We start from the raw sequence: 9,910 nt of genomic DNA, 5'->3' as shown, positions 1-9,910 counted from the left end.
CATAAAATGATGTGGCGGGGCCAAATTCGTACCTGCTCTAGAGGAATTCATGATGAAATTAATCTTCCGCCAACAAATGTAAATGATGCATCACCAAATGTATACTTCACTGGCACACTTTTGTGATTCTGTACTGGGCGCATATAATAAACTATATTGTAGTGTGCTTGTTTGGCTCAGGCCCAGTGCAGTTACAGTTCAAGTAGAATTGGCCTGATTACAGTGCAGAGAGGACTTCATCTTTCTTTGCTATGATTCTTCTTCGCAGGCAGAAATGCACGAGTGGCTTTCCCCTCATCCTCGGGCTGAATCCTGTTCCAGCCGGCTGTAGATAAATGTTGACCCACTTCAGCGGCAAAACATGACAACTTCACTTTTCGTCTCGCTCGGTTGAAAGGAAGGAGCGAAGGCCTGAGAATGAGGAGGAAGTCAAGGGAAAGACGTTCGGCATGGATGTAAAGTGAGGAGGAGGAGGAGGAGGAGGAGGAGGAGGAGGAAGCCGGGGGTTATGAAAGACACAAAGCAGTATGGCTTTTTTCTGGCCAAGTTTTTTTTCCCGCAGCCCTTTTAAGGCCCTCAAACATATTTTGTTAATCAGCTTCATACTATGAGACATGGGGCCCTATGTGAATACAAAGCTTTCTTCCTAGATTTGAACAATCTTTGGTTATTTCCCTTGAAAGAACGTTTTTCCATGCGCTCTTCGGACTGGTTTGAAGTGCACTGGGCTCAGGGTTAAAAAGCTGATGTCACATACTTCTGTTCCCCAATAACAATTTGTAACTAGAATGGGCACTCGGTAGAGCGCATACCTTCACATATCACAAGATTGGGCATTGAATTATGAACATGTTGGCATTAGTTGCATGCCAATTGGACAAAAATGTATGGTGCTATGGTAAAAAATAGATTTGGACCTTTCCATGACCTTGACCTTTGACCCGATTGATCCCAAAATCTAATCAAATGGTCACCGGATAATAACCAATCATCCCACCAAATTTCATGCGATTCAAGAAGATTTTGACCTGTTCATGACCTTTGACCTTGACCTTTGACCCGATCGATCCCAAAATCGAATCAACTGGTCCCCGGATAATAACCAATCATCCCACCAAATTTCATGCGATTCAAGAAGATTTGACCTGTTCATGACCTTTGACCTTGACCTTTGACCCGATCGATCCCAAAATCTAATTAACTGGTCCCCGGATAATAACCAATAATCCCAGCAAATTTCATGCGATTCGGTTCAATACTTTTTGAGTTCTGCGAATAACACGCATACAAATAAATAAATAAATAAATAAATAAATACACGGCGATCAAAACATAACCTTCCGCATTTTCAATGCTTTTTTTTGACACCTTCTGGCTTTTCTTTTTCTTTTGCCATCATTGTCGATCTACAGGGATGAAACCACAGCCAACCGGAAGACAAACAGTTAGCTGTTCTCCTTTCGTCGAAGGTTGTTTCCAAAACTTGGACTCTAATTGAAAAAAAACACAGATTTGAAAGTTTTTCGTGTGAGAGCCATATACGTATAATGAATAGCTAACTGCTCTTGGTCTTGAAAACACCTGAGGAGGAAGACGATGAAGGCCGTAGTGACCATCATGTTCTGATTTGATTCGCCTTCTCTGAGCTCATGGTAAGGTGGGAGGTTTACTGGGCCCCCGTCAACCTTGTTCCGCAGGAGTATTGTCCAGATGTGACAGCATCTGTACACAAGGTCAAGAGTGGCTGGATGGAAGCATCAGAAGCAACGCTGCAGTTACAGTGGCGAAATACATTCACCCTGTAACGTATCTTTTACAGTATGTGCATCTTTACTTTTAAACGGCCACATTCATGCGATTATCTTTCATTTAGGCTTTAAGGATTTCCAGTGTTGTCTTTAGAGTTCCCACCGTTACATTGCAGTCTTTTATTTAAAGGATTTATTTGACTGATGGAAGGAGTTCACCGAGCATTACAGTTTCCTTGTACTCCGTCTCTCCTGTCATTGGCTGTCTGCGTATAGACGTATAAATAGCCTCGAGATCGAGGTTCAACAAGGTTGGAATAACTTGGGAAGTGTATTAATGTGATGAATGAGGATAGATTTGGCATTGTAATGCGCTGCGTCATCATTTGGCCTCAAAACGGATCAAAATCAAATCAGATATTTTGAGCAATTAACTTCACAGTTTTTATTATATGTGTGTCCCATAAATAAATAGATGTGGAAATAACTAAATGAATATCCGGAATAATAAATTTGATACATTATTTACATAATTTACCGATTATGAAACATGGGTTTTGAGTAGTGATGCGATACCAGCGTGACATTAATAAGCTGTACGCTCACTGTGCATGGGGACGTCATGTGACTGGAGTCATTATTTAACGTCATAGGCTTGACTTCAACATTTCTTGCCTAACTTTATCAAATACATTTTAACAAATAAATAAGTAGATGAAGATAAATTGAATATTTATTAATTAATAATGATAATATAATACCAGATTGGCATATCGTCACAGATACCAAATATTTCAGTCAGTTTAAGACTGATGTTAGAAATATGTTTCGGTATCGCTGAATCTCAAGAAATAAATAACATTAATGTTAATTAAATCATTTTTAAAGCCATATTTCATGTTACAAGTGATGCTCTTTGGGTAGGTTATCGAATTGGATTCTGCTGATGTGATTATGAGGATTGAAGCCAAGACGGGTGCCATTTCTGGAAGGGAAAAGTCAAAACCAGCTGTTGCAGTGCACCAAATTGTACCTCATATCGGACCATACATGTTAATGGATGAATGTACATAATAAGAACTCATGTAAAGCTCATGCACTTTCCATATGTTTTTCGTGTATGTAGAGCAGTCGGATCCATTGGACACAAATACATTGTGTGCAAGTCGGATGAGACATTCCCACGATGATGTCAGGTGAGATAAAATCATATAAACTGCTCATTGCATGCTCAGTCAGCATTCCCTGCAGAGGCTGTTCACCATAACATGCGCTTAAGCACAATTCACGTTTTAAATTAGATTAGATTGTTGGACTAACAAGCAACTGTGGCACAATGGGTGTTGCAACCTGGGAGAAAAAATGATTATAGTATTACTGGAAACCAAAGGCTGGTAAATTCTATGTCTGGCCTCGAATGAAAAACTTTTTTTCTGTCATAAAATAAATAAGAAAGCTATAAAACATCTGGCTGCTTCAACATAAAAAAAGAGGCTGATGACTCTTGGATCGGACGCACTCACTGTGTCCAGCTGGTGAAACAACTTAATTTCCTGCCCTGTGTGTGACCCAACGAACAACCCAACTTTTAACACACTTAAGCACAACACCAATCGTGGTAAACTACTTGCACGTGAGTCATAAATGGGTTACTCGCTACAACTGGTAATATTTCTCACACTGTAAAAGTTAAGGGGAAAAGAAACTGTTAAGCCTCTGCCTGGGTACAGTGAGCACTCTGTGCCAGAGTGGAAGAATATGTTGAATGGCAAGCACAGGGAGGTGAAGGAAAGCTCATTATTTTTAATGCCATCCCTCCACTGGTTTTGAGAGAGAGAGAGAGAGCGAGAGAGAAAAAGAGAGAGAGAGAGAGAGCTATGACACTATCTAGGCTAGCTCCAGATTGTAACACTGAGACCTTGTCGAACACACACACACACACACACACACACACACACGTGTGCAGGCCATATGAGAGGCACATGGCTGCAGTGTGCCGTCCTGTATCCTTTCTTTGTCATCAGCCTTTCTCCTTTACATCAATCAGTGTCTCGGTGGTGTAGCTAGTTTGGAGGCGACTGCAGTCCTGTAATTACATTGTTGACTAAATCCCAGCTGTGTGTGTGTGTGTGTGTGTGTGTGTTCATACACAGATCGGAATGGAAATGGGAGGCAGGCCACTTTTGAGCAGCTGCACCGGCGCGTCAGTTGGGTTCAGTGCCCGAGGAGGAGGAGGAAGAGGAGGTGGAGGAGGAGGAGGTAGAGAGAGATCTGTCCTGGTGGTGATTGATAGACCGACTTCCTGTCCTGGTAAAGGTTATTTAGGAGCTCTGAGGGACCAACGTTATTTCCTCACGCTCTTAAACATCCCGCTCCACTTTGCCCTCCCCCTCTTCCTCTTTTTCACTTTCTCCGTCCTTCACCCTCCCCTCCATACGAAGCCCCGTGCCCCGTCTCCCCTCACTCTTGTTCTACAGATAATGACATATATTGTTTACATAGGCTGCATACGGCTGATATCCCCCACAGGCCAAATTATCTACCCGGTATCTCATATCCAGCCATGCTTGGACCATTAGATAATATTTTGAGAAAAGTAAAAGCACCATTTATCAGAGATGTAAGCTGATGGACACATTACAGCCGAGACTAAGACGGGATACGGACAGCTGTTTATATTTCTCTGCGTCTATACAAACAGTCGGGCATCATGCCTACATGCCTTATATCTGGCCTGTTTGTCCACTCCCCTCGACATCTCTGTTCTCACTTTGTTTCTATCGCTACATTTTTGTTCTGCTTCATATCTATACTGTATTAAAAGCTTAAGGAAATAGTAGATAGAGATATTGGGAAATTCTTGCCAAGAATTTGATTGATACCATGCGTCTGTCTGTATGCTAAATATGGAGCCATATGGATACTTTCTCTTGACTTAACCCTCCTGTTACCTTAGGGTCAATTTGACCCCATTCAATGTTTAACCCTCCTGTTACTTTTATATTTACTGACATATTTTACCCTTGGGGTCAATTTGACCCCAGCAATTAAAACCTCCAGAAAATTATTAGAATTAATATTGTTTTCCAAGTTTAAGTGTGAGGTACTTTATGTTTGTTTGTTGACTACCTAAATAGCCCTTTAAATATATAAAAAAGTTGATATTTATTATATGTTTGACACAGTGAAAAACAGCCTGGGGTCAAATTGACCCGAAAGAACACCGACATTAAACATTGAATGGGGTTAAATTGACCCTAAGGTAACAGGAGGGTTAAGGCAACTAAGCGTAACTATTCTTGACCTAATAAACCGTAATATGTCGACCTTTATACGTCTGAGCATCACACGGCTGGTATTTAAACCCAAATGACAGTAACTGCTGGTGAATAGGGCAGAGACAGAGAGAGAGAGGACAACTAAACAAAGGGGTTAAGAAGCAAGAACACAAAGTACAGCGTGCAACAGTTCAATGTCTAATTTAATTTAGAACGAGGGGAAATTTGCCAAGAATGGAGCCATTGTTTTCGGGGCAACTGGAAGAAACAGACGTGCATTCTTTTTAAAACTGTTGTTCTGCAGAGGAAACATTCAGTGCACTTTGGAGCAAAAAAAAAGAAAAAAGAAAAGACAAACTATTCATCATAAACATAGTAGAGTAGAAACAACTGGGCACAATAGATGTGCAGTTTGGTTTTATGGTGAAACAGTTCAGACCACACAGGGAGAAACAGACATGAACTTTTCTTTTTGTCGATGTTCTCGACGATAAAGCGGCGCTACTCTGAAGCTACATAAATACACGATCATGCCGAGACTGATCCGAACAACCTCAGCCATTTTCTTCCCTCTGTTATCAGCTCCTTGCTGTGATTTGTGTAACCACACAGGCTCAACGGACCGGCATGCCCTCTCTTTTTTATTCGCTGACATGGTTCTTTGGCTGCATGTTTCACCGATCACCAATGGGAGCGCAACACATTCCGATAAGACACATGAGAACATCCGTCGCAGCCAATTTACTCCAAAAGGATTACTCTCCATTGTCAACAATATCAAACCTGTCAAAAAAAAAAGAAGGTCTCGTCGGAGGGCGAGTACAAAGCGTTCGGTCCTCTTTTGACCAGATGTGTGAGGTAGAGGAGTAACGCTGAAATGGAGTTCTAATGGAGGTTAACTTTCTCAAGCCTGAGAAATGTTTGACAACAGCAGGTTGCAGACAATTTTTCTCAAACAGTTTTTAATAATCAGAACAAAATGCAAGCATTACTCATCGTGGATCAGCTGCCAGTTGGAGGGCTTGTTGTTGAGAAAGAGCACCAACAGTTTACAGTGTTTATACAAACTGAACAGCCATTTATATTCCTGCATTGCTCGAGATAGAAGGTGCACAGAGTTAAATCAGGAATACAATGTATTCAATTCCATCACCATAGCAACATATCGTTCGTTGCATCACTTTGGTCCACACACAAATATTGGATGGATTGCCGTGACATTTGTTTCAGCTATACTTTATCCTCAGAGCACGAATCCTCCTGACTTTGATCATACTCTACATTTTTAACACTTTTACCGTAAGTTAGTATTACGTAATGGTACACATATTTCATCAGTCACTGTATGGGATGCTGTTGGTAGCATTTAGCTGAGAGCTAAATACTGCTCTTCACAAATAACATAACCTAATCCTATTACACCGTTTGATTTAGAGACGTTAAATGACTAGAATTAGGCTGATGATTTGTGTCTTTCATTTGGTTAGTATTTTTTAAATAAACTATTTTGAGAGCGAGAGAGAGAGCGAGAGCGAGAGAGAGCGAGAGAGAGAGAGAGCAATGGGAAACAGAGGCTCTGAATTTAAATGTCCTACTTTTAACTCCAACCATGAATCCAATATTTGACACTGCCCACAGACCAGGGTGTGACATTCTTCAGCCTATTTAAAAGCACTGTTCAAGTCTATTGCTTTGTAAAGTTGTGTTTATGGCAGTGGAAAAAGCGTCTCACATTGTGTCAGCCATAGCCAGGATTTCAGGAATGACTGAAGCTCTTGACTCTGACTGACAGTTTTGTTGTAAAATAACTTTTAACGGGCTAATCAATGAGCTATGTGGTCAAATGACCCAACATTACCAGATGATGACCTCATCATGTAGGGGTTGAGTATGAAGTGATCAGGCAATAAATTCCACAAAATCCCATTTGGAAATGTACTTTGCAACGATTGCACCTCATGTGTTGTTCATCTGCTTGAAATACATGTATCCCAAAGGGAAATGAGCTCTTTTTAATATTTGTTTTGATTTTAACGATGGATGAAATTACCTAAAGTGCAATGTTATACAGGTTGCTCATACCGATCAATCTACAACTAATTACCGTCCGACTCTGCAGTTCCTCTCAGCTCTAAAGAGACTTTTAGCATTTCTTTTGCGGACCAGCAGCTTTAGGATATGAAGGCACTATCACTCACTCTATGAGTGTGTCGGATGAAATGAATGAGACTCCAGAGAGAGATTTGAAAACGTAGACTTTTTTTCGTTTTTCATTTTAATTTAGTTTTTTGTAAAGCTGCTATTTTGAATAGGATGACTGACATTCTCTAATGACAAACATATAACATATCCATAAAACTATGTGAATGAAGCCAACACTTACATATAGGGAAAAAACAGCGATGTGAATCACTGATTTGGACCAAAGGAAATCCATAAATTAAAGAAAAACACCTACAACGTGTCTTAATGGAGTGCTGGGCCATTACACACATGCCAAAAACATGCTTCAGTATATTTTGGCATTGATCCAAAATAAAGTGTGACACTGATTGAAATGACCCCAGTGGTGTTCATTTGGGTTGAGGTGTGGGACAGCCAACAGGGTGTTTCCATTGCAGCCAAATAGGCAGGTTGCAGCACCTGAGCAGCTGTTTCTTCTTTTTAAGGAATTTAAATTGACAAGTATAGTCCAAGTTCCTACATCTGTACCATATCACAGCACAGGAGTGCACTCTAAAATATCCCTTTTTTAGCTTCCCATCTGCATTTCGTTGTAGTGCTCCTGCTGGATTTCCCCTCTCTGCAGGTATGATATCGGATGACACATTCCCTCACTCGCTTCACACGTGCCCCGCCGCCTCTGTCAGAACTGGCCCACGTAGATATGGATTGCATGCACCTACGCAGATGATCCACCCCGAGATGTCCTTGTGCACGCACAAACCGCATGAGAACACAGTGAGATAAGAGCGGAGACCAGCTCAGGCTGCCGTCTAGATTATGACGACTATCGAGAGAAAAAAAATAGGTCAAACGTTTTTTGAGACATCTAACGATAATATCTAATAGAATAATTGGGAATGGGATGGGAATATAGAGGAAATAGAGGGCAATAGACTGGAAACAGAACTTACTCTTCTTGGTAATAAAGCGACTAACATTTCTGCTAAGGATATAACTCTCCGTCATTTAGACAGTGTAAGTCGTCCCTTGACTTTTTTTTAACCCGGATGCTGAAGTTTCTGTGATGGACAACATGTCGGATCACACTGCTGTGAGGTCCTTGTGTTTTATGAAGTGTCTGTGATGTTCCTGCTCCCGTTGAGTCTCTCCCTGATTTTACACCACCACCGAGGGACTCATATTCCACAGATTGACAAGAGTAAAGGGTGAGAAGCCGGCGCCACGGTTCAGCAAAGTCACGTGAATGGACTGACCATTTAACGGTCGGAAAGAACGGCTTCACACATGCCTTTGAGGGAATGTTTTAGTATCTTTTAGCGTGTGTGTGTGTGTGTGTGTGTGTGTCTGTGTGTGTGTGAGTGAGTGAGAGAGAAAAAAGATGGATATACACAAAATCTGTAACTAATCCCTTTTCCGAGATGCATCAGCCTCCCCGCATCTCGATATTACCGGTTTACAACACCACATCCACATGTTCAGCGCCGGATGCCGAGTAAACAAATACGTGTTTGTGATGTTTATTGTTTCTGGCTTGAGGTTTTATCATCGAGCATATAGTTTCATCAGGAAGAGTGCAACCCTCAGAGCACAATGCTGATTAAGGACAGATCTGCTCGAAACAATAGATGTAAGAAAGAAAGATGGCTGAATGGTTGTTTAAATAGCACAAAGGCTGGTTAGATTGCATGTAACTGATATATATATATATATATATATATATATATATATATCACTGGTTGTCCTGTATGATCCTGAGGTATGGAATCCACCAATCTAAGCCAATTTATAAGAAAACATTCCCCATAGGACATTAGGGATGATGGAAGACAATGATTTCCACATTGTTGGCCATCATATCCTTATTCAACCCACCGGCACTATCCTGATGGCCCGCCTCCTCCCATGGATACGATTCAGAGCATTTACATGGTGGTCTTCTCAGCCTCTCGTCCATTGAGTGCAACTGCTGTTAAGAAATCAAATGTAATTGAAAACTAAAACAATTATCTAATTTACTAGATATTCAGTGTGAATTCAAGAAAAAAATGGAAGGACATTTGGTCAAAGTGGTGGTCCGTGTCACTGGGTGGCTGGTTATTAGTGCCACAGGCCATCACCTTCAGCCGGGATTAACTCTCCATAAGCAGCCTGAGCAATGTCCCAGACTAAACTCCGAACGACAGGATTTAGTGAAATGTGTCTAAATTAGCGTGTGACGGTTCCTTAATGCCTCTGACATATTTGTCCCCCTCCTTGGCCATGTGAACGCTGCAGCCAGCCAATACAAACTATATCAGATTAATAGTCTCTAATGGATGTTATTGTTGAGTAATAGGAGAGTCAACTGCCAAGCTCCGTTGTGTGTTAGAGAATTGGGATGGGCAAAAGCTTATTGCTGATTTACACTGTAAAAAAACTATTATTCTTATTGTGAGATGCTTTAAGTATTTAATTATGATTTCAATTGATTCCAAAGCAATTTAATCTAAACCTGTTTTCTGGCCACTTGAAAGCAGCTGAAAGAAGCTGGACGCACAACACTGACACATTATCACCTTTTCAGTGGGCGTGTTAGCAAATAATTTCTTGCTTACACACCCGACAGACACGCAGCAACATTAGCATTCATTTGGTGTCTTGTCTCTGCCACACGAAGAATATTGATATTCATGCTTAGTTTTGGTCTCCACCAGCGCT

This window comes from Pseudoliparis swirei, chromosome 10 (genome assembly GCF_029220125.1).
Source record: "Pseudoliparis swirei isolate HS2019 ecotype Mariana Trench chromosome 10, NWPU_hadal_v1, whole genome shotgun sequence".
NCBI classification, from domain to species: Eukaryota; Metazoa; Chordata; class Actinopteri; order Perciformes; family Liparidae; genus Pseudoliparis; species Pseudoliparis swirei.
This window is presented reverse-complemented; position numbering follows the sequence as displayed.